Source organism: Eschrichtius robustus, chromosome 1, assembly GCF_028021215.1.
Source record: "Eschrichtius robustus isolate mEscRob2 chromosome 1, mEscRob2.pri, whole genome shotgun sequence".
Taxonomy (NCBI): Eukaryota; Metazoa; Chordata; class Mammalia; order Artiodactyla; family Eschrichtiidae; genus Eschrichtius; species Eschrichtius robustus.
The window spans coordinates 189,049,845-189,074,950 of NC_090824.1; the positions used below are offsets into that span (position 1 = coordinate 189,049,845).

General features: G+C 42.8%; 1 protein-coding gene and 1 non-coding gene across 2 annotated transcripts in view; both read left to right on the plus strand.

The window, feature by feature from the left end:
• The window catches only part of KIAA1217 (KIAA1217 ortholog), a 500,420-nt gene that overhangs the window by 63,014 nt on the left and 412,300 nt on the right, over window positions 1–25,106 (plus strand). The gene's annotated exons all lie outside the window — the stretch shown is intronic.
• Window positions 12,936–13,084, plus strand: LOC137752568 (small nucleolar RNA SNORA57). The gene has a single exon (XR_011071199.1). It is a non-coding gene; the product is annotated as a small nucleolar RNA SNORA57 (small nucleolar RNA).

The window sequence follows — 25,106 nt, forward strand, 5'->3', positions numbered from 1 at the left end:
AATAAATGAATTAGTGAATAAATGAAATGAGTGAATGAATGGTGAAAGGCCATAGATTTAACCCTTATACCCCTTAGTTGGTTTCACGTTATTCCATTCTGCAGAGACAGAATCCTAATTCTGACCATCTATTTAGTGCCATCTGCAAAGTCCATTTGTACAATCTAGGCTTAGTTCAGGCTGCTATAAGAAAGTACCATATATTGGGTGACTTATAAACAACAGAAATTTATTTATCACAGCCCTGAAGGGTGGAAGTTCAAGATCAGAGTGCAACATGGTCAGGTTCTCGTGAGAGCCTGCTTTCTGGTTCACAGATGGCCATCTTCTCACTCCGTCCTCACATGGAGAAGGGTCAAGGGACCTCTCTGGGGTCCCTTTTATAAGGGCACTAATCCCATTCATGGGGGCTCCACCCTCATGACCTAATCACCTCTCAAAGGCCCCAACCTCCTATAGTCATCCCATTCAGGATTAGTGTTTCAACATATGAATTTGGGGGGGACCCGAACGTTCAGTCTGTAACAGCCACGAAGGAGAGCATATTACAGCCATGTGACATGGGGTTCCCTCACAGCAGAGCTTCTTGCTCATGGTGACAGATCTCAGCACACTTCACATTTGCACATTTAAGAGTAGGAGGGACTAATAGGGGTATGCACTTCCTGGATGCACAGGAGTTAGAAAGAGCACATTGTGAGTCATTCCCTCTTTACACCAGACCAAGCTGCATCAGGTTGCCCAGGGCTTCCCGGATGGGATGTGAAGGAGCAGGGCATCTGCTGGTTTCCCAAACCATGTGAGTGGACTGTCCACTATTGACGAGGTAGCCCAAATGTCCCTGCTCTGGGCTCCCTGGTCCATTCCCATTCCACATCTCCCAGTGGCCCTAAAACTGTGTTGGCATAGGACAAACTTCAAGGATTAGGATGAGAATGGCTTTTCCCTGGAGAACAGGTTTATGGCTTTGGGACACATGGCTTTGCTTCAGCCAGGCTCAAGGAGTTCTTCCAAACTCACATTCTCCAAGTCTCTGTATTCTTTTTTCTTTTTAATTTTTTTAATTGAAGTATAGTTGATTTACAATGTTGTGTTAATTACTGCTGTACAGAAAGCGATTCAGTTATACATATACATATATATGTACATTTCTTAATATTCTTTTCCATTATGGTTTATCATAGGATATTGTATATAGTTCTCTGTGCTATACAGTAGGACCTTGTTGTTTATCCATTCTGTATACAAAGGCTCACATCTGCTAACCCCAACCTCCCACTCCACCCCTCCCCCAACCCCCTCCCCCTTGGCAACCACTGGTCTGTTCTCTGTGTCCGTGATTCTGTTTCTGTTTCATAGATAGGTTCATTTGTGTCATATTTTACATAATTCAAAAAGATACATGCACCCCTATGTTCATAGCAGCACTGTGAACATAGCAGCATTATGAACATAGCAGCACATAGCAGCAGCACAATAGCCAAGACATGGAAACAACCTAAATGTCCATCGACAGATGAATGGATAAAGAAGATGTGGTACATATATACAATGGAATCTTAACTTAGCCATAAAGAAGAATGAAATAATGCCATTTGCAGCAACATGGATGGACCTAGAGGTTATCATACTAAGCGAAGGAAGTCAAATAGAGAAAGACAAATACCATATGCTATCACTCATATGTGGAAAAGTCTCTGTGCTGTAACGCCTCTTGGCCACTCTGCCTTGCTCTCTGCCTTCTCCACTGGGGACACCTCGATCATTCACTGTAGACACTTTCTTAAACGCGTCTTCTCTAGACTTTCCAAACAGAGCTAAGTTTCCCTTTCCTGTGCTCCACAATGACACAAATCACATTGGATTCTAGTCTCTGCTTTCCGAGGGCATTTGTGACAGGGGTGGGGGAGCGGTGGAGAAGTAGGAAGAGAGACTGTGAGCATTTTGAGGGGAGGGTCTCTCTCTAACCCACACCAGGTCTCCAGCCCCCAGCATAGAGTGGCTGCTCTGGAGATTCTGGAGTGATTCAAAATCAAGCAACAACTTCATAATCACAGAGCTACTTCCTAACATTCTCAGCCCCGCTTTAATGGTGCTAAGTATTTGGAAGGAATTTCTCAAAGGTATACACAAATGTATTTATAGTATGGCAGGCTTGCGGTGTATAACAGTGTGGCTGAGAAAATCAGAACAATAACCAAAAGTCACTAAAGCACTAGTCACCTGTGTAGATTATTTCGGGATTCACAGCCCAAGTTGCCATCTGCAGAATTCTTCCCTGGTTATATTAGACTTATGACTGTCTTCAAGCCTTTTCCAAAAATAAGAGGTTATGTTTCCTGACGTTAAACCCCTCATTTTTTCAGGTACATTAAAATGAGATGACTGCAGCAAGTTCTTCTGTACAGAACTATTCCACAAAACATTTATTGGTTCCTATGAGTTTTGAAGGCATTAAATCGGATATCCAACAACTAACTGTGTTATTATCAGTCCTGGCTTACAAATTGCTCTGCTCCATCTCACAGTGAGGCTTTATGGAATCTGAGTGATTGGCTGGAGTCATTCAAATATCCCCTGAAGGTCTTAAATCCATCACTTCATCCACAACCTACCCAACAACGTGCATCATCATCATTCTGGGTGATAGAATGCTCTTTTTCTGAGTGGGTCATTCTTGTTACACTATTTTCTTTTTAAGGGTAGAAATAGATGGGGAAAAAATATAGCCTGCTTTACTCATTAATGAGTCAGAGGAAAAGTCACCACAGCTTCGAATTATCAGGTGTCAATGTCAGGGTCTCTAACAAGGAAACATGTTTATTTTATCAAGAAGCCTGGCTAAGATGCCAAACTGTACAAGGTTAGGGGAATTTCCATGATCATGTCACCTGCCCCCAAGTCCTGTACATACCCAGGTCCTGTGACCTGGGGACTGTTTGGTGACTTGGTGGTTATTTGTGACATTGAGAGCAAATTTTGAATATCAGAAGAGTATTTTTATAGAAAATGAGGCGAAAACATACCTCTGGGGATGAATCTGTAGCTTTTCTTCTTTTCCTGGCACCCGCTTCATCACTGCTGGACAAGCAAATGTGACAGACTTCCTTCTCCAGAGATGGTGACTGGCTCTTAGAGAAGGGAGGGAGCATGATGTAATCATGAGACATGCCGGTTGGGGTCAAGGGTTTATGTGGTTGGGTCATTTGAAAGGTCTGACCTTGTCCTCTACTGTCCCCTGTGAGGTCACTTTAAGGTCAGACTAGGGCTTTGAAAGGCTCGTGGCTTTCCTGCTCTCTCAGTAAGACGGAGCGGGTACCTCCTTCGAATCAAAAGCCAGTCCCTCCCAGCCCCTCAGCAATCTTACTCTGCCCTTCTCCCCCACGCCCTTCTCTTTCCCTCATTTTCAGGCTCTCCCTGTCTGCTTTCTCCTTCTCACCGTCATTAAACACACGCAAGTCTTTTTTATCTTGGGGTTTTATCTTTCAAACCCTCCCTCCCATAACCTCCAACCACAGCCCTGTTCAGCATCTCCGTGTCAGTTAGAATTCTCCAGAGACTTGCTTTCACTTACTGTATCCCCCTCCTCCCTTCTCTTCTACTTCTTAACCCTCTCCAATCCTGTTGTGACCTTACCACCTCCGCAAAACTGCGAAGTCTTTACAATACTCATGATCATCAAGTTAAACATAGCAGCTTTACTGTATAACTCAGCAATCACACGCCCAAGAGGAATAAAAACTTATGTTCAGGCAAAACCTGCATGCGAATGTTTACAACAGCTCTATTCGTAATCAACAAAAACTGAAAATTGCCAACGTATCCTTCAACCTGCGAATGGATAGACAATTTGTGGTATGTGTATAAGATTTGTGGTTTGTGTATTTATGTGTATAAGACAATTTGTGGTTTGTGTGTGTAAGATGGAATACTACCCAGCAATGAAAAGGAATGAGCTACTGATTCATGTAATAACATGAATGATTCTTAAATATATGTTGCTACGTGAAAGAGGCCAGGTCCCAAAGGCTACATATGTATGATTCCATGTGACATTTTGGAAAAGACAAAACTCTAGGAGTGGAAAATAAATCAGTGGTTTCCAGGAGTGGGAAGAAAGGTTGAACTACAAAGGGATAGCGTGAGGAAATCTGAGGGCAAGGGAACTGTTCTGTCTCATGACTGTGGTGGTGGATACATGATTCTTTGCATTTGTCAAAACCCAGAGAACTCTATAGCACAGAGTAAATTTTACTGTGTATTAATTTTTTTAAATATCAACTAGGATATAGGGGACCAACCCAAATGGAATTCAAACTAACAAATGAAAAAACGACACTAAGGACCCCCGTGGCCCCATGGTGCATCCAACACCTTGACAGACTTTCTGCCCTTAGCTTTCTGGGCAGTGCACCCTCTTACTTTCCCCCTGCGTAATCGGCTTCTCTTTCCTGAACCTCCTTTGCAAGCTCTTTCTTCTCTCCTCGGCCTTTCCATGTGGCCGTTTCTTGAGCCTCAGGCCTAGGCTACTCTTCTCACTGTACAAGGTCTCCCTAAACAACTTCATCCACCCCCATGGTCTCAATCACCAAATACACCCATGAATTTCCAATTTCTGTCTCACACTGGGACCTCTCTTCTGAGCTCTAGACCGATGTATGCTACTGCCTGCTAGAAGTATCCACTTTGGACTAAACTGTCCCAAACTCAGCTTCGCACCTAAGGCTTCCCCACACTCATACCTGCTTCTTCTCCCGGGCCCCCAACTCATTAAAGGCTAAGAACTTGGACTTCCTCCTTAACTTCCCTCCCCGTCTCTTCCTTCTCCTCACTGCTGACCCCGGCATCTCATTCTCTCTTGAATCCACATGTTTTCTCTGCTTCCACTGGCGACCATGGTACCACCCTGGTCCAACCCACCCCATCTGTTGTCTCCAGTACCACCCCACCCCCCCATTTGGTCACCCAGCAGCATCGTCTTCAAACCTTCTCCACTGTGTAGCTGGAGTGATCTTTTTAAAACACAATAAATTGTTACATTTCTCTGCTTCAGACCTGTCTGTGGTTTCCCATTGCTTTTATAATAAAGCCCAAATTCCTCAACGCATCCTCCCAGGAGTTGCGTGGTCTGCCCCCTGGTGACCTTTGGCCTTTCTTTCCCACGATGCTTCCCCACATCTCTCTGCCCCCTTCCCTCTTCCCACAGATGCATCAGACTCTTTACCCCATCAGGCCCTTTGCGTACATGGTCCCCTTCACCTGCGCCTCACTAATTAATCATCATTCCCCCTTCAGGCTTCAGCTTAAATGTCGTTCTAGGGAGGCTTTCCACGATCCAAGAGACCAGCTTTGCTTCCCTCGTTACGTGCTTTCACAGTTTCTCTTTCTGAGCATTTATCTTAAATATCAACCCCCTTCTCTAAAAGGCAAGAAAGAAATGGGTCTGCCTATTCATTTCCCTAGAGCTAAGGATGGTGTAGAAGACACTGCAGGCACGGAACAAATATCTGTTGGAAGGAAATAAATAAGTTTAGTAATGCACAGCACAGTGCATTGCATACAGGTAAGGGTGCGCCACTGAACGCATCGGTGCATGCGAAGAAAAGAGGAGAATGTGTCAAATGGTATTAATTTGGTAGTCATGGGCAGGGGCGATTGGGGAAACCTAAAACACAGAGATGACCATATGATAGGCAGAGTATGGGGTAATAAGATTCTGAGTTAGAATGGTGACAGTACGAATGGAGAGGAAAAAAGACATTATAGGATTGGATGACTCATTGTATTTGGAAGTGAGAAGGGAAAACATAGAATCAGAAATTAGGATCTGGCGATTTTTTAAAAATAATAAGACATTAAGAAAAGAGAACTAGGTTTCAGAGGAAGCTAATGATGTCAGGTCAGTAAATTGTCCTGGGGACGGTGAGGCTTACAAAGAAGAATTCCAAGTGGCCTAAAAAACAGAAGTCAGATTTCAAAGACTGTCTGCATGCCTTTTCCAAATCAGGACCATCTGCAGGGAGAGCTGGAGTGAAATTGTTGTTTATGCAGATCATTTTCTCCGCAAGTGGTCCCCTTCTCTTGGGCCTGGGGGGCGGGGATTGTGTGCGGCCATGGCCACCGCAGCGTGGGAGGTACCTGCACTCTCTTCCAGGGAGACTGCCTGGAACTGGAAGCTGCAGTCTCCATAGTCCAGGGCGTCCTACCCTCCCTTCCTCTTGCCTTCCCACGAGCTGCCACCAGCCTTTGGCATAGGGTGACGCAGAGGAAAGGCCGGAGAGCTCCAGATGATAACGCAGTGACCTGTGAGTGTGTGGGTTGTGGACCTGGTAAACTCTGGCTTTCTGAGGCAAAGGGAGAGGAGTAGCCATCACTAAGACACGTGGATTCTATGGAGACAGCGAAGCTGAGGGGCTGAGAACTCACCCAAGTGCGGACGGGATGGAACTCTTTCGCCTAACTTAGAGTGAGGGGGGAGGATAGAGAGCGGTTTTAGGCTACACAGCCTGGAGAAAGGAGATGTCTGAATATGGAACTGAGGTTTGCAGAAACCCAGTAGGGCCGGAGCCAGGACTGCTCAGCTGCGCTCTGCCGGGGTGGCTTCTGGCCTGGGAGGGGAGAAGGTTTTGCCCAGCTATGTCCTCAGAGACCAGAGGCACAAGTTAAGGGCTCAGACACTCTAGTGGAGCAGGACCCATGCCAGTCACTCTCCGGCAGCTCTGGAACCAGGGGAAATTCCCTGAGCTCTGCGGGGAGCTGGGAAGTGGGTTTAACTTGGGCTCCATAGTGTCGTTCTTTGTTCAGACTCCAGACTATTTGACTATCTAATGAGAGCAGTTTGTAGGTCTCATCTGTCTGAGTGAGAGAGAGAGAATGTGTGTGTGTGTGTGTGTGTGTGTGTGTGTGGCCGTGAGATAGAGAGAGAGAGAAAACACTTCTGTTTGAATTTGCCAGTGTCCGTCTTGGCAGGGGTTCAAGACCAGACTACACCCACTTGAGTCCAACCACGGCTGAAAAAACAACAGCAAGAAAAGCTTCAAGGCTCCCTCTCTGATCCCGCTCATGAATCCTACTCTTGTGTCGGCAAATCATTTCCCAACTCATAGGAGGAAGCCTTTTATCAATATTATCCACTGCAGAGGTCAAGTTTCCTAGTTCTGCCACTGGGGAGATTATTCCCACCTGCAACACAGCCAAGCTTCACCTTCCTGAAAAGGAAGACTTAATTTTATTTACTTGTGTTTTGTTTGCTGGCCAATATATCCTACCTGGTAGGAGGGTGATGGTAGCTATTAATACGTCATTAGGACAATCTATTTCTTTATTTGGCCTCCTTTTCTCTCTGGTCCTCACTCTAGCAATCACCCTGCAAGATCCGTGTGTCTTACTGCAGTGATCTTCAGATCTTTGAGCGTTTTTTCATCACTCCACCAGGAAACAAGGGTATGAGACTGCTGTTAGGAGAGTTACGTTGGTAACGACCCCAAGTTGTTACTCTACTCGGCCAGTAACTTCTGAGGACACCAGGGTGCACGTCTGTCTCAGGGACTGAGAATAAAAGGTGTCTCTGCAGATGGCAGCCTTGTGGGTGTATGTTCTAAAGGTCCCCAGAGAGAAGTCTCTGTAACTCCTGGTACTGAGTCAGAGAAGCAGCAGTAGTAATTTGGAGAGATTTGTCCTCCCCCCAAATACTGTATATTCCATACTTTGGGCCCCAAAATTATCAAAAAAAGAATGACAACAAAATAAACGTAACTAAAAGTTGCCAGATTATAACATACACTTTCTCAAGTCTATCTACCGATCCTCAGCTTTTACCGTAACTAGGATGCATTTTCACTCTTATATAAGGCTAGCACTTAATACATAAAGTGAATATTGCTTTTAGCAAGACTGTCATTTAGTTTGTGTCCTGGCCCAGTTTAGAGAGTTGCCTTAAAGGCAAGAAATATTATTAACTCTTCTCTTTCCAAACAATTCTAAAAGGATATCAATTTTTACAATAGAGGATATATTTCTAGTAGAGTGCAATTTGTATTATAAATAATCGAAATTATCCCAGATAGTTTGCTTCTCCATTTTCTTCCTTTTAGTATCAGTTTTAGGGAAATTGTTTTGTTGACATGTTTCTCGTAAAATGGGCTAGGAAAAAAAAAAAATTAGCTCTGCAAGCCTGTTATTAACTGCTCTAAGAAAACACATGCAAAGAATATATCCAGGGGACCTAGAGGGGGTGTTCAGTAACAGGAACTTCCTGGCCATTTTGCTGGAAATTTTAGCTCTGCTAACAAGCATTTTTTAAGGTTTTATGATTTTCTTTTTTTTTTAAAAATAAAAGTTCCACATGTTACTATTGTCCAAAAGAACTAAAACAACAAACTGCAATTTGCTCACTCAAATCACAATAACAGTCAAGGTCAAGATATAGTCACAGCTTGGAGAAAGCGGCAACCCTGTGTTAATAGCAGACACTCCTGCAAGAACCCAGCTGATAGGACATCTCAGGAGGAGATGCTAGCAGAGGGCACACAGGATTGGCACGAGTTCCATGTTTTTTTCTCAAATGAGTGTTAATGGAGCTTTGTAATATGTTTATAGATTATTCATGAAATCCCCTAACAAGTTTAAATGCTGTAAAAAAAAAAAAAAAGTTTCATTAAAACTAGTTTTAAGTATTTAAGTAATAGTTAATGGCAACCGCCCAGGGCATCCATTCTTATGGAGATGGCTACACTGGAGGATGCTTAAATCCAGGATTTGAATGTGATTTGAAAACGTTTGCAGTTTTCATCGATTCATGTTTTGGTTACATAATATTATTCCTATGCCTGGGAGCTGATTGTCAGTTAAATTGAAGGGCTAGAGTCACCAAGATTTTCTGAAACAATTCAGTGATCCAAATATCCCGATGTAAATATTAGATTGAGCCGTATGAAATTGCCACCGTTAGGTCATTTTGCCTATAAAAATGACAGTTGCATAGTGTTTAGCCTAGTATTTTTCACTTGGAAATCAGTCATATTGTGCTTTTTTCCCTTCCAGTTTTACTGGGGATATAATTGACATACAGCACTGTAGAAGTTTAAGGCGTACAACATGACGATTGATTTACGTACATCATGAGATGATGATCACAGTATAGTTAGTGGACATCCAGCATCTCATATCAATACAAAAGAAAAGAAAAAGAAAACGCATTTTTTCCTTGTGATGAGAACTCTTAGGATTTCCTCTCTTAACGACTTTCATTTATCACATACAGCAGTGTTAATTATATTAATCATATTATACATTACAGCCCTAATACTTGTTTATCTTATAACTGGAAGTTTGTACCTTTTGACCACCTTCATCCAGTTCCCCCTCCCCCCGCCTCTGGTGACCACAAATCTGATCTCTTTTTCTATGAGTGTGTTTTTTGAAGTATAATTGACCTACAACACTATGTTAGTTCCTGGTGCACAACATAGTGATTCGATATTTCTATACATTTCAAAAGGTTCACCATGATAAGTCTAGTTACCATCTGTTACCGTACAAAGATATTATGCTATTATTGACTGTATTCCCCACGCTGTACATTTTTTAGCCATGACTCATTTATTTTGTGACTGGAAGGTTGTACCTCTTAATTTCCCTCATCTATTTCACTCACCACCCCCCAACCCTCTCCTCTGGCAACCAGCTGTTTGTTCTCTGTATCTACGATTCTGTTTCTGTTTAGTTTTGTTTGTGCATTTGTTTTTTAGATTCAACATATAAGTGAAATCTATTTGTCTTTTTCTGTCTGACTTATTTCACTTAGCATAATACCCCCCAGGTCCATCCATGTTGCTGTAAGGCAAGAGCTCATTCTTTTTATGGCTGAGTAATGTTCCATTTAATATATATATATAATTTTATACATATAATTATATATATATCACATTCATCTATCCATTCATCTATCCATTCATTATCCATTCATCTATCAATGAGTTTCCATATTTTGGTGATTGCAAATAATGCTGCAATGAACATAGGGATGCATATACATTTTCTTTTTAAAAAAAATTAATTTATTAATTTATTTATTTTTGGCTGTGTTGGGTCTTCGTTGCTGCACGCGGGCTTTCTCTAGTTGCGGCGAGCAGGGGCTACTCTTCGTTGCAGTGCGCGGGCTTCTCGTTACGGTGGCTTCCCTTGTTGCGAGCACAGATTCTAGACACGTGGGCTTCAGTAGTTGTGGCACGTGGGCTCAGTAGTTGTGGCTCTCGGGCTCTAGAATGCAGGCTCAGTAGTTGTGGCGCATGGGCTTAGTTGCTCCGCGGCATGTGGGATCTTCCCCGACCAGGGCTCGAACACATGTCCCCTGCATTGGCAGGCAGATTCTTAACCACTGCACCATCAGGGAAGCCTGCATATACATTTTCAAATTAGTGCTTTTGTTTTCTTTGGAAAAATACCTAGAAGTGGAATTGCTGGATGTAACTATAGTCCAACCAATGAGATTGAAGTGGTCTGTTGTACAGGACTTCAGGAAAACATCTTCAAAAAGAGGGGGCAAGAATTTGTGACAACATGGAAATAAGTCAGACAACGGAGGACAAATACTGTATGTTTTCACTTACATGTGGAATCTAAAAAGCAAAAAATATATATAATAAATATAACAAAGACAGAAACAGAATCACAGACATAGAGAACAAACTAGTGGTTACCAAAAGGAAGAGCAATGGGGGAGGGGCAAAATAGCTGAAGGAAATTGTTTTGTACAAACCACCAGTTATAAAATACCTAAGTCACAGGGATACAATATACAGCACAGGGAATATAGTCAATATTTTACAATAACTTTGTATGGTGTGTAATCTATAAAAATGTTGATTTACTATGTTGAACACCTGAAACTAATGTAATGTTGTAGGTCAACTATAATTCAATAAATTAAAAAGTAAAAATTAATTAATTAATTAAAAGAGGGTGCACAAACATCTTCCTCCCTTTCTCCTTCCTAGAATGCAGATGTAGCAGATGGCACTCCAGCAGCCATTTTGTTCCAGGAGGTGACTTGGAGTCTGAAAGCCAGCTCTTGGATACTAGGTTATAAAGATAAAAGAGAACTGGGTGCCTGAGTATGTGTCTCTCCTATTCAAGCCCTGAAATGCCTATGAGCTGACTTCTTTTATATGACAGAATAAAACCCCTGTGTGTTTACGCTTCAGTCATGGGGGTGGGGAAACTCACTTACCTTCAGCTGAATAATAAGCCAGGAAAAAGGTTCTCATTGAATATCTCAGCTTGTCTCGCCTTTCTGTTATCAAGAGTCTATGCCAGATGAGCAATAGAATACATCTCAATCTGCTCTGGTCAGTTCACATATTTTTCTGCCTAAATGCACAGGGTAGAACCAAATCCTCTTGCAAAGTCCCCATCAGCTATTTCATAACCCATATAAATATATATAGTATATCTTGGAATGTCTTGGTACACCAAATCTCCTAGCAGTCAGAATCTTTCCTGATAAAAGGCCCTTGCACTCACAGAAGGGATGAAGAATATTGCTTAGTGTTGCGAAGGGGCAGAATAGTTCTGGCAAGATGCTGGCTGTGATATCATTGATAAGTTACTTCCTGTTAGTTGTGGAACTGATAAAGTGGAAGAGAAAAAAATAAATGAAAAATTCATGGTTTGATCACATTACCCTGCGACATGGTTGGTGACTCAGTGGAGTTGCTCACACAAAAGCAGGTCTGGGGGTGCACCTAGGAGAGGGTTCAGAGCACCCAGCAGGCATCTTATGTCAAGGCAGGGAAGAGGGGGTAGAGAATTAGCAGCCAGGAAGGTTCTGGAAGCCTCCAGATGTCAGATTTGACCTCTTACCCTAAGGCAGACTATCTTACTTTATCCACCAGTTGTGAGCAACTGTGTAACCATAGGGATTGTTTATAACAGAAGGAAACCACACGTCTTCAGAAAAATACTAACCTTGATTGAGGCAGGGACAGAAATGCTAGGATTACCTCAGAGCCAAAATTATTTAGGTGGCAAAAATCAGATAAAGCCACCTGATAATCATGTTATTAACTAGAATTCAATGACTGAAGGGCTCTTGAGCTTAAAAAGACATCGTAGGCTGGATAGTAAATAAGAGCTAGAGGGAATCGAAAAAATGTGGCACTTTAAGTTTTAAAAGATGTTAGCAAAATACATCTTAGAATTTACTGCCCTGAAAGCCTGGCTTAAATCTGTTGTGAAACAGTTGAACGAATATTAAAAGAAAAGAAACCTTTAAGCCAACTAAAGGTTAGAGAAACCTGGAGTTAGAAATCATGTTTTTTACTAACTCGATTGCTTTTTCATGGAATGATAAAATTAATGGATAAGGAGAATGCAATAGACATAATATACCTGAACTTCCAAAAAGCAGTTTTTGTGGGCTTCCCTGGTGGCGCAGTGGTTAAGAATCCGCCTGCCAATGCAGGGGACACGGGTTCGAGCCCTGGTCCGGGAAGATCTCACATGCCGCGGAGCAACTAAGCCTGTGCGCCACAACTAATGAGCCTGCGCTCTAGAGCCTGTGAGCCACAGCTACTGAAGCCCGCGTGCCACAACTACTGAAGCCTGAGCTCTAGAGCCCGTGAGTCACAACTACTGAGCCCATGAGCCACAACTACTGAAGCCCGTGCGCCTAGAGCCCGTGCTCCGCAACAAGAGAAGCCACCGCAGTGAGAGACCTGCGCACCAAAACGAAGAGTAGCCCCCGCTGGCCGCAACTAGAGAAAGCCCGTGTGCAGCAACAAAGACCCAACGCAGCCAGAAGTAAATAAATAAAATAAATAAATTTATTTTTTTTTAAAAAGCAGTTATTGCCAAGTCACTGAATTTTCCTGGATAAGTCAACTCAGACTTGCCAAGATCTAAATATGTCCCCTGGATTAAAAAGTAAATAGAACCCTCCTTTTCTTGGTGGGGATCGGGCGTGCGGTCCCGGTCCGCGTAATGTACGGAGGTAGAGGGAAAGGGCTCCGGCCCCCTCGGCGTCATGTCTTCGGTACCGGCGGCTTTCAGTCCGCGGGTTCTATCCTCAAGCGCCGGGACACAGGGAAAGAAAAAAAAAAAAAAAGAAAAAAGTAAATAGAAATATTGGTAACATCTAATAATGATGATGGAGGTAGGCGGGGTTTGAAAAAGTAAAGAGCTCCCAAAACTGGCTATAGCTTGCATTTTACTTTATTCATCACTCTTTTCCTTAAAGATCAGAGAAATGGGATCAACACTATGAATAAAACAAAAAAAAAACAAACAAAATGCCACTATGGATGTTTAATTTATTTAATGTCACAAATGGAAAGAAATGTACTAACTCTTTTGTCTACCTTCCCAGTGGCCTTTTTAATTTTTCATTGTGATAATTACCTTGCTTTATGTAGCTAGTTGAGTTCATTAACTTTTCAGTTGAATTGTGGTCTTTTTTTTTTTTTTTTTTTTAAACACTGTAGAGTTCACTGGGTATATTACTGGGCAGTATTTACATTGATCCACAGCTTTATGGTCTCTGGATGCTTCCCACTTTCTGTCAATAATTCTCTGTGTGCCGGAGAAAACCAGCCAAAAGGCGAATAGATGGAAATTGGGTGATGGAGTGGAAAGTAAGCTAAAGGGGATCTGAAATGAACAGAAATCCAGATGGACATTCAGGGGGAAATGAATAATGTTGAAAAGGAGAGAAAGAAAGCTTAACAGTTAAAGGATGAATGGAATGCTGGATCCAGAAATAAATATAAAAAGAAACAGAATAAAAAGAAAATGATAAAAGATGAAGCTATGATACAGGGTTTAGAACAATAGAGGATTTGGTTTGAGAACAGTTTGGAATTGGGGGTTATTGAAATAAAAATTGCATTTGATTGCAGCTGATAATTCATATGTTTTTTTTTTCATTCATCATTTTTTTACATACCCGTCAAGTGCAGAATGGCTCTGGTATAACTATGGTTGAAAACCGGACTTTGGGACAGTCTTACAGACTTGAGTTTGTACAAGAGAATTGTAGTTCATAATTTTCCTTCTCAATATTGGTAAATCAATTAATCTCTGTCTTCATATGAAAATGGACTAGTTGTATATTTTTATCCATCGTAAAAAAGTGAAGTATCAGCACAGATGTTCAGAGCTCTCCTTTCTCCATATGTAAAGTAGGATGATCTGTGATTTTATTCATTGGCCTCAGGGAGCAAAAGAAAAAAAAAGCGTAAAAAACGTGAAGATTCATTTTCCAAAAGAGTTTGTATTCACTATCAGTGATTGCCATGATTGGGCAATAAAAACGTACAAATTTCAGGTTGGCATCCCTTTAACAGTGAAATGAAAGTATGTAATTATGCAGCTGGAGAAGAAAAATACATGTAGATTGGGGCATATATATGCAAAGTCCTGACCAATAGCTTTTTTCCTGTCTTCCTGTGGCTCCACCTAAAGCAAATAGATTATAAACCTTTGTTGAAAAGTGTTATGGGAAATAATTCATTAATAAATGTTAAATGTTACCAAATGGCAAAATGGCACAGGTTTTAAGTGCCTATTACGCCAGTAATGTTTCTGCATTGTAAATTTGAATTTTAAATTATCAGGGGATAAATAGTTAGGTTAGAACAATGCAAGTTTTAGTTTCCTCAAAGTGCATATTAAAAGTCAGGTAATTTAACAGCTATTCACCAAAACCTATTTTCAAATTATTTTTTTCAGACATGACATACTTTTAATACTTTTTTCTTTATGCATTCTATTAACTTAAATATTCAGACTGTTAATAGCTACGATGGGCATTGTATTAACATTTTTAGTGACACATTAATGTATGCCAAGAATGATTGTGTTATGTGGTTTGTTATACCAGTAGTTATTTTTGATGTTAGCTATTTGGTGCAAAATACAATTCTTACATGTTATGGGAACATAAACTTTATTGCTGTCTCATTACCATGCAGAGGCCAAATATGAGCAAAAGAATAGCATCCTATATTAATCCTCCAAAGATTGGTATGGGTAACCCAAGTGATTATATTATAGTTTAATTAGTGGAATAGGAGGGAATGAATAGGTTCAGTGCTGCCTGATAAATGTAATTCTCTCATGGAAAGATTTGTACAGTGAAAAACAATAAAGGAGTGCTGATGGAATGGCTTTTTGTCTAGTTCAGTAATGCAATCATCTCTTCTATGCCCATAAAAAAAAAATCTCCATCCTGAGGCTATATTTTGTAGTGTCATTTTAGGTATTCATTTTGGGGGAAAATACTTGCTTCTTCAACTTTAAAGAATTAGATCCCATTGAACTAGAAATAAAAAGCATCTAAAATAGCTTAAATTGTTTTTTGTTTTGGAAATGCAAAAAGTCATCACACTGTACATGTGTGAAGTGGTATTAGTTTCAATGACTGTGTCTGACATTTTTCTGCTCTGCACAAACACTTGTCCTTTGCTGATGGTCCTATGGAAATTTCCCCTGGGCAGAATAAAATCAGAGGGGTGCATTCATGGAGGAAAAAATTTAGATGAGGGGGTTGGTAGTTTTGAGGGTTTATTTGGGGTCAATTATGGGCATTTCCCTGTAACCTTAAGATTTTCTGACCACCAATGCATTGGAAGAAAGCCAGGCATTACTATGTATACAGAGTGGTGGGTACCTGTACGCATACTATGAGTGTTAGGATGTGTCTGAAGGTAAAACAAACTGCAGTGTCTTTCCCTTCCTTCCACACCAGTATGCTTACCTGTAAGTCTTTCTAACCTCATGTGTCTGTAGCTGTTTGGTTCAGCTGGCCGGGAACAAATAGCCATGAGGCCAAGATGTTTGACTTCTCTGTAGGCCAGATAGCCTTATTTTGTTCCATAGGCTGCAATCTGTACCCTGGTGGAGTGGGTTGAATAGTGTCCCCACAAAATACACATCCTCCCAGAACCTCAGAATGTGACCTTGCTTGGAAATAGGGTCTTTGCCAAGGTTATTAAGTGACAATGAGGTCATAGTGGATTAGGGTTGGACCTGAATCCAATGACTAGTATCCTTATAAGAAGACAAGAGAACCCAAAATTAGAGAGGAGAAAGCCATGTACAGACCAGGAGGCAGAGGTTAGAATAAAGAATGCCAAGGAATGCCAAGGCTTGCCAGCAACCACCAGAAGCTAGCAACGAGGCATAGAAGAGATCCTCCCTCAGAGCCCCCAGAAGGAATTGATTCAGCCTCACCTTGATCTGGGACTTCTGGCCCCCAGAACTGTGAGCGAATAAAGTCCTCTTGTATTAAGGCACCGAGTTTGTGTGGTGTCTTGTTGTGGCAGCCACAGGTCACCGAAACACCTGGACGGACAGCTTGTTCACATTCTACCTGTCACAACAGCATCCCGGTGAGACTGTAGGCAGGTATGCTTCTAGGTCCACCAGTGGGAGTCAACAGTCTACCAGTCAGGAAAAGAATGCATCTTCACAATGAAAGGGTGTAACTAATGTGCCCTCGTCCATCCCTGCCAAACAGCAGCTCCGGTTCTCTGCCTCAGAAACACCACGTCCAGAACAGGGAACCTCAACCTGACCGCTAAATTCTAACATCTCTCCAGTACAAAGTCTGATGGTAAAACACTGAGAAAGCTCTCTCAGAAGCCAGGCTTTTCCTCCAGGTGTGTCCTTAATGAGGGATTTGTGTGGTTGAAGATAATGGAATCCGCTCTATTTTAAACAAAAAGGGAATTTTGCTCAGAAAATTGTTGGAAAGCCAGGGGATCAGGATCTAGGCTGGGCCTCAAAAAATGGCTCCTGAAATAACCCCCTCCAGCAGACCCAGCCTCCCTCTGTCACGACCAGGAAGATGAGGACCAGGGAGCCACCGTCCCAGCTGGTGACTCCTGGATCATGGCCCCTGAGGCAACATCCAGAGCACTGGAGGCTGTTGCCGCACCTGCAGCTCTGGGAACCCATGGCCCTGGCTCCCTGCAGAGTGGAAGAGGCTGAGCCCAGGACCACTGGCAGGACCGGCGACGTAATTTGTATGGCCCAGCGCCAAATGAAAATTCAGGCCCCTCATTCAGAGTTAATTAAGAATCGAGACAGCAACAAAAAGCATTAAGCCAAGTGTGGGCCCCTCTAGACTTGGGCCCTGTGTGACTGCTCTGGTCACAGCCCAGGAAGCTGGCCCCAACTGTCGCCATATTGGCCTGCTAATCGCACCTGCAAAACAGATGCATCCTGGACCATTGCTCCTCCCCACCTACATCAGGACCAAATCCACGTCTGTGAGAGCGCAGAAGCCTGCAGAACCCTGGCTGCAAGGGCATCTGAGAAAAGCATCCTTTCCGGCGGTGCAAGCTCTTCCCCAGAGGAAGCACTCTAGGAGGAGCTGGGAAAGACGCTGTGAGCTGCTCTGCTTATCTACCCAAATGCTCAGACTCCAGAAGCAAAGATGCCTTTTGCGGAGCAATGTCTTCTCCCTCTGTTGTTTCGAGACCCCTCCTGCTCTGTTGTGGCTTTTCACTCACGACACCTGACGCACGGCTGACCGAATGGCACGCGTGCCTTCTCTGTGGGAGGCATGTGTTGGGTGCTGGAGATGCCGTGGCGATGAATGAAGATCAGGTCCCTGCTCACTGGAGTCTCCCTCAAGTGGGTGGAAATGAAAAATTAGCGCCTGAACAACCAAGTGGGATGACGTCAGGTAGCCATTTCTGGGGGGCAGAGTTGCTATATTCCAAAATACATCTCAAAGCCATTCTCTCCCCTTGAGCATCAGTGGTACCATTTTATCCCAGCCAACACCATCTCTTAGCTGATCTCCTCATTTTCACTCTTACCTCCCTCCAATCCATCCACCACGGCGCAGCTAGGGAAATCCTTTTGAAAACCTAAATCAGATCATGGACATTCCCTCGCTTAAATCCTTCCCCTAGTTTTGGCCTGCCCTTGGAAAAAGTCCAGACCTCCTCATCAGTCCTACAAGACCACATGCCAGCTGCTCTCTGCCTGTCTCTAACCATCCCCCACTTGCCCACTATGCCGCACCAGTGTCCTTTCTGCTTTTGGGGACATGCCAAGTTCCTTCTGACCTCTGTCTTTGAACTTACAGATCTTATAGTTCACGGGACACTGCAATCCTTCTCAGCTTGCGGCATTCAGCTGACGGGTCACCTTCTCAGAAAGGTTATCTCTGGCCGCCTACCTAGGGCAGAATCTTCACCCCACCCCACAGTTACGCTACAGCATGTGTTTCTCCCCAAGCATATCACAGTCTGAAATTATCCTGTTTATCTGTTTCTGGGTTTCCCCTTCCTCTCCATGAGGTCAGAGACGCTACCTATGTGATTCAGTCCTTCACCCCAAGCTCAGCACAGTGCCTGGCACATAGTAGCAGCTCTAGAAATATTTGTTAATGGGCTGACTTTCTGACAGATGGATGAGTGAAAGCATAGCTACACTCACGGGGCCTAGAAAGTTGGATCAGCGTTGCTTATTTAAGGAGAAGGAATTAAACTTAAAACCTGAGCAAGATTTGGGGTGGCTGGAGAGTTTGGGAAAATTGAAGCAGAGATTTCAAAGTGACAGGCAGTAATCAAATCATGCAAGTCAGCTATTCTGGAAAAAATGCAGGCTGGCTTCGGGGTGAAAAGGCCAGGCCAACAACTGTCCAGTAGGACGGATGATCTCACACTTGTTCACGGGTTGTTTTCAGGTTATTCTCTTCCTGTTCACATGGTGCACGTTGTCACAGTGAAATCACTTGCTCACTGGAAACAGATGCCCTGTTCTTCTCCGCTGGCTCCAGTGGCCCCTGTAGCACTGGAGCGGCTCCCTGCTTCTTATACAAGCCCCCTAAGGACAGAGGGACTAAGTGCTGGAAAGGCCCAGCTGCCGTACTTGAGGGTTTTCTTTTCAGGTTGATTTCCCAGCTTTCTGCCCAGCCCCAGATTAGGGCAGACAACTGTCCAGATTCCTTGGGGCTGAGGAGGTTCCCGGATGCCAGGACCTTCGATTTTAAAACTAGGAAAGTCCAAATTGGGACAGCGGAGTCACCCTTCCACCAGGCCGCCGAAAGAAAGTGTCCAGCATCCTTATTTTTTTCCTCAAGGTCTTAGTCCTGGCAGCTTGCTGCAGCCACTTCCCACTCCACATCCTGACTTGTGACTAATGTTCATTGTTTTTCCCTCCACTTATGGCTTTATGTGCTTCTCACTCTCAGCCCTGCTTCTTTGGCTTCCCTCCTTGATGGTGTCCGGATTCTGCCTCCAAGTGTGTCATCCTACACCACCCTTATATGGTCTGATCCATTTTGTCCCCCGGGAGCTCGGGGTTTCACCCCCTCCTTGTAACCCCAAGAAGCCCTCCTGCCACGTCTACTCTGGGAGGAGTGGGAGAACGTTTAGGGGCATTCCTTAAATACAATTATAATCATACCTCTGACTATACAACTCAGGGAAAAAAACGCCTAAGTATTCATAGTAGTGACCCTCTGTCATATTGAAGATGGGTCTGCAAGCTTTTTCTGTAAAGCTTGCAGTAATCTTTTAAGCTAGACAGTAATCTTTTAGGTTGTGTGGACCATACAGTCTCTCATAACTACTGAGCTTTGCCACTGTAGCACGAAAGCAGCCAAAACAGTATGTGAACCAATGGGCCTGGCTGTTCCAATAAAACTTTATTTACAAATACTGGCAGTGGGCCTGATTCAGCCCCTGGGCCATAGTTTGTGGATCTCTTATGTAGAGCATGCTCCCAGATAATTAAAACATTTTTTTCTTAAGTCCACAGAAGCTTTCTTTGACCCCAGATAGGCCATAGCTCCACGTACACCTTACACACCTTCTTCTGTATTCCTGTCTTTACCTCCTTTGATCATTCATGCCATCACTCAGCTGGGCTTGTGGAAACATCTGCCCCACAAAGTAAATTCTTGCGCAACGACATTGACATGGAAAGAAAGATCACGTGGAACTTACTTTTAGAGGATGTTTGACGCCAGTTTGTAATATAAAAGCTGGATATGGAGTCTGAGCCAATAACTAGGATAATTGAGATTGCTACCTAGTTGATGCTTTGTCAATGGGATTGCTAGATTAACAGGGTAAAACTCCTCTGATGAGCGTAGTGTCCTCACCGTCACCCCAAATAGTGGCTTTAAAGGGAGGTTTTGAGATGTTCGCTGTTTCTGGTTTTGTTTTCCAAACTAAAGAGTATTAATCTGTGGGGTCAGGGGGCAGGCCTCTGTAGGCGTGAGTGGCTTACTAGAGCACTGCTTTCATCATATGTGCAATTTGATATTCCTGAGCCAACCAGCATCTTCGTAACATATTTTGAGATGTGCTGTCCTTAGAAGTATACTTTCTTTTCATGTGCCCCTTGGCCATCTGTATGTCTTCTTTGGAGAAATGTCTGTTTAGGTCTTCCACCCATTTGTTGATTGGGTTGTTTGTTTCTTTGATATTGAGCTGCATGAGCTGTTTGTATATTTTGGAGATTAATCCTTTGTCAGTTGCTTCGTTTGCAAATATTTTCTCCTGTTCTGAGGGTTGTCTTTTCAACTTGTTTCATCACTAATTATTAGAGAAACACAAATCAAAACTACAATGAGGTATCACCTCACACCAGTCAGAATGGCCATCATCAAAAAGTCTACAAACAATAAATGCTAGAGAGGGTGTGGAAAAAAGGGATCCCTCTTGCACTGTTGGTGGGAATGTAAATTGATACAGCCACTATGGAGAACAGTATGGACATTCATTAAAAAACTAAAAATAGAACTACCATATGACCCAGCAAGCCCACTACTGGGCATATACCCTGAGAAAACCATAATTCAAAAAGACACATGTACCCCAATGTTCATTGTAGCACTATTTACAATAGCCAGGATATGGAAACAACCTAAATGTCCATTGACAGAGGAATGGATAAAGAAGATGTGGTACATGTATACAATGGAATATTACTCAGCCATAAAAAGGAACGAAATTGGGTCATTTGTAGAGATGTGGATGGAACTAGAGTCTGTCATACAGAGTGAAATAAGTCAGAAAGAGAAAAACAAATATCATATATTAACGCATATATGTGGAATCTAGAAAAATGGTACAGATGAACCTATTTGCAGGGCAGGAATAGAGATGCAGACATAGAGAATGGACATGTGGGGTGGAAGGGGGGGAAGGGGATGGTGGGATGAATTGGGAGGTTAAGATTGACATATATACACTACCATGTGTAAAATAGATAACTAGTGGGAACCTGCTGTATAGCACAAGGAGCTCAGCTCAGTGCTCTGTGATGACCCAGATGGGTGGGATCAGGAGTGGGAGGGTGGGAGGGAGGTCCAAGAGGGAGGGGATATATGTATACACATAGCTGATTCACTTTGTTGTACAGCAGAAACTAACACAACATTGTAAAGCAACTATACTCCAGTAAAAAAAAAAAAAAGCATGACAAAAAAAGTATACTTTTTTAAATTGAAGTATAGTTGAATTACAATGTTGTGTTAATTACTGCTGTACAGCAAAGTGACTCAGTTATACATACATATATCTATATACACATTTTTTTTCATATTCTTTTCCATTATGGTTTATCACAATATATTGAATATAGTTCCCTGTGCTGTAAGAAGTATACTTTCAAATGGAGAAGGGGTAGAAGGGGAAAGAAAACACTGGTAACATTTTAAATTAATTTTCAGAATATGATCCATCAATCGCAAAGTGCACGTACATGGAAACTGTTTATCTCAGGTGAGAAATCAAGAGGTGAATGTGAAGAGACAGGGAGAAAAAAAAAGGGGAAAAGAAGCTTGTATTTCAGCAGAACAGGGTTATGTGTGTTTACCTGTCCCAGAGGTTGGATGTGATTGGAACAGGGGACTCTGACAAACAGGGCACTAACATTCTGTTGACCCTCTTCCTCCAAGTCCTCTCGGCTGGTGGGGTTATTGCAGAAGAAGAGAGCTCTGCGCAGAGCAGCAGCAGCCCATGTGGGCTCATTGCTGAGCAGATACTGCTGAGTCTAGAAAACGGAGAGCCTTAACAAGTAAATTCCACACCCCCTCGAATTTGTGCCTCGGTAGGGAAGCCTCAGCAGGAAATCCTCCATATGTTTTCCTTTACTACAAGGAACTTCAGAGAATGAGTTCATGCTCTTCCAACATCCTCTCATTGCTGTAAAACGGCACCGGTTGGATGATGAGAAATGTCACCAGGAACCCGAGAGGACGCCTACAAACGGAGATAGGGGAGCAGTTACTCTTCTGAATTAGATATTAGTTTGGGAGAAGTTTTATTTTTCCTTTGCTGCTTACATTCTGGACTTCGTGGGCTTTTTTCATTTTGGTTTTTTTTTTTTTTAAGGACAGTCTTTTGTTTTTGACTGCTTCCTAGTAGAGCTTGGTTACTTGGAGAAATAAATATCAAAAGAAGATTTCTCAAAGATTTGTCCTATGGAGGAATGGAGCTTACCCTGAGGACCAAAGGATTACAGCTCAGATTAGCCTTTGCTCTTAAACAAAAAAGCCAAATTTGAAATTCAGGATTACTTGAAAAATATCACTGCAAGTAAGTACTTCGTCTTTATTGTCTTCTTTTCTTCCTTTTTAATCTCCTAATAAGCATCTTTTTGGCATATTGTAATCTCAGTGAAGTTAACAGTTGGATTCTAAATATAAGTAAAATGATTTTGCTGGCTCGTAAATTAATTGCAAGATGAGCTATGAAGTGCTCTGCTCTTAACACTGTTTAGCAGGTAATATTTATAGAAATGTTTATGTTATCATGCCAAGAATCACTTAATTTCATTAACGTTTCAAGTGAATATCTTTTGCCTCATTTCCTCCAGTAATATAAACTCTATTTTAGATTGGAAAATAAGCCAGTAAAAATGTCTTCTGAAAAGAGCATGGCTGCCCTAGCAAGCAAGTCAACTTTTGTTGACTTCTCTGGAATATTAAGGGAGCTTTGCTGAAGGACCTGTAAATTTACAAAGTAAAATTTGCTACAACTCTGACTCTTGTGAACCCCTTTTGAAAATAGGATGAAATCAATGTAGCAAATGTGAAAAAAATCTTAGTGGCAAAAGGGCATTGAAACATTAAAATATTTCAGCTGCTATTACCTTTTCTTGATTACACTATTAAACTGAGCTCCAGCTGTGCATATGTTGTTACCTGCTCAGGACTCCAGGAGTCAAGAGCTGTCAAGCCGATCTAGCAGGATGTGGTAGACGGTGCACAAGTCATCAGGGAGGAAACTAGAAGTGGCCAAGATGTCCTGTTTCCCTCCAGATTCCTAATTTCCACCACCCGTCCCTCTGCCCTCCCTTCCTGATGGGGTAACTGCATCAGTTTGTTAGGAGGTGTCGTGCTTCCTCCCTGGCAATCGTAAACAAAGAACTGGCTGCTTTCAAAGTCAAGCCATGTCTGATTGATCTTTGGACAAGAATGAACATAGGAATGATCTGTGCTTTCTCTGCACTCCAGTTCCCCCACTGCACCACTAAAGCCATCCTCCGGGCCTCAGCTTTCCATACACCAGCTGGTCTGAAACGATGTATTCCAAAGAAAGATAATCGTGAAAGTCCCTTCCATGAATGGAGCGTGTTGCACTCCTTCCTCCCTCCAATTTCGCCTAGTCTGTAGAGACTGTCTGCCTTGTCCTCTAAGAAACATGATTCCTGTTCATCACTGGTTGCCAAAGCCAAGTTCTCCCAGCACTGGCCTCATTACTGTGTAGCCTGTCAGTTAAAGATCATTATCTGCCAAGCCATCTGTTATTTTCCCTTAGGAGAGGGTGTTATTTCAGTTCTATGGGTATCCTTTCAATTTTCCCTGCATGTTGTGTAGCAGCTAAATGTAGTCCAAGGGTTAAGTCCTGTTGATGGCAACGGGAGTCTGTGTCCCACTTTTGAAAGTGTTAGCGGTAATGGTGTAATCTTGACTGGCCCAAAAGGGAAGGGTGAGCTGGGGACTGTGAAAAATGCAGCCAGATGAGAGGCTGGTCTTTGCCATCCTGGAAGGTTGTTGCTTTCATTTTATTTATTTATTTTATTTTTTTATTTTTTTAGAAAATTAGCTATAGGTAGAATTGTTTGTTTGTTTGTTTATGGCTGCATTGGGTCTTCGTTGCTGCCTGCAGACTTTCTCTAGTTGTGGTGAGCTGGGGCTACTCTTCGTTGTGGTGCATGGACTTCTCATTGCGGTGGCTTCTCTTGTTGCAGAGCACGGGCTTTAGGCGCATGGGCTTCAGTAGTTGTGGCACACGGGCTAAGTAGTTGTGGCACACGGGCTAAGTAGTTGTGGCTCACGGGCTCTAGAGCGCAGGCTCAGTAGTTGTGGTGCACGGGCTTAGTTGCTCCGCAGCATGTGGGATCTTCCTGGACCAGGGCTCGAACCCGTGTCCCCTACATTGACAGGCAGATTCTTAACCACTGCGCCACCAGGGAAGTCCCGGTTGTTGCTTTTAGAGGAATTACTTGCTTCCTGATTTAGTTGTGCCTAAGGACTTGTGCTTCTTTTATGGGGCGTCGTGTTGTCCTAACAGCCCCTGTTACGGATGCTGGCTACCCATCAGCAATGGCAGTTTGGAGGCTTGACCCTTACAAAGGAGACCCATGAAGAATGTGAGCTTTCCTACTTGTCACACTCCTCCTTCACTAGTTAGGAAAAAGATTTTGCCTTCTTTAAGTGGTCTATGATCTATCTGCTAAGTGAGAGTGGACCTCTATAACTACTCCGCCTCAATAATGGAACTTACATTGCTGAATTTCAAAAGCCATCAGGTCATCTATGCAACCTTGGAGAACTTTCCTTTGTAAAGAGAAAGTTTCCTTTGCTTTGAGCAGCTCTTTTATAAACTTAACGTCCTGGACAAATCTGAAGTACCCTGTCCTGTGGTACTAGCAGGTGATGACGATGACGATGACGATAATGACATCTAACGAGTATTGACTGCCATCTTTTGCCAGGTGTGATACTAAATATCTATGACACTTATGACATTAAATCTTCCCTGCCTTACCTGTAATGCAGGTAATGTAGACAGCCTCCTTCACACATTTCAATGGAGGAGAAACAAAAAAGATCCAAGAACGTTCCTATCAAC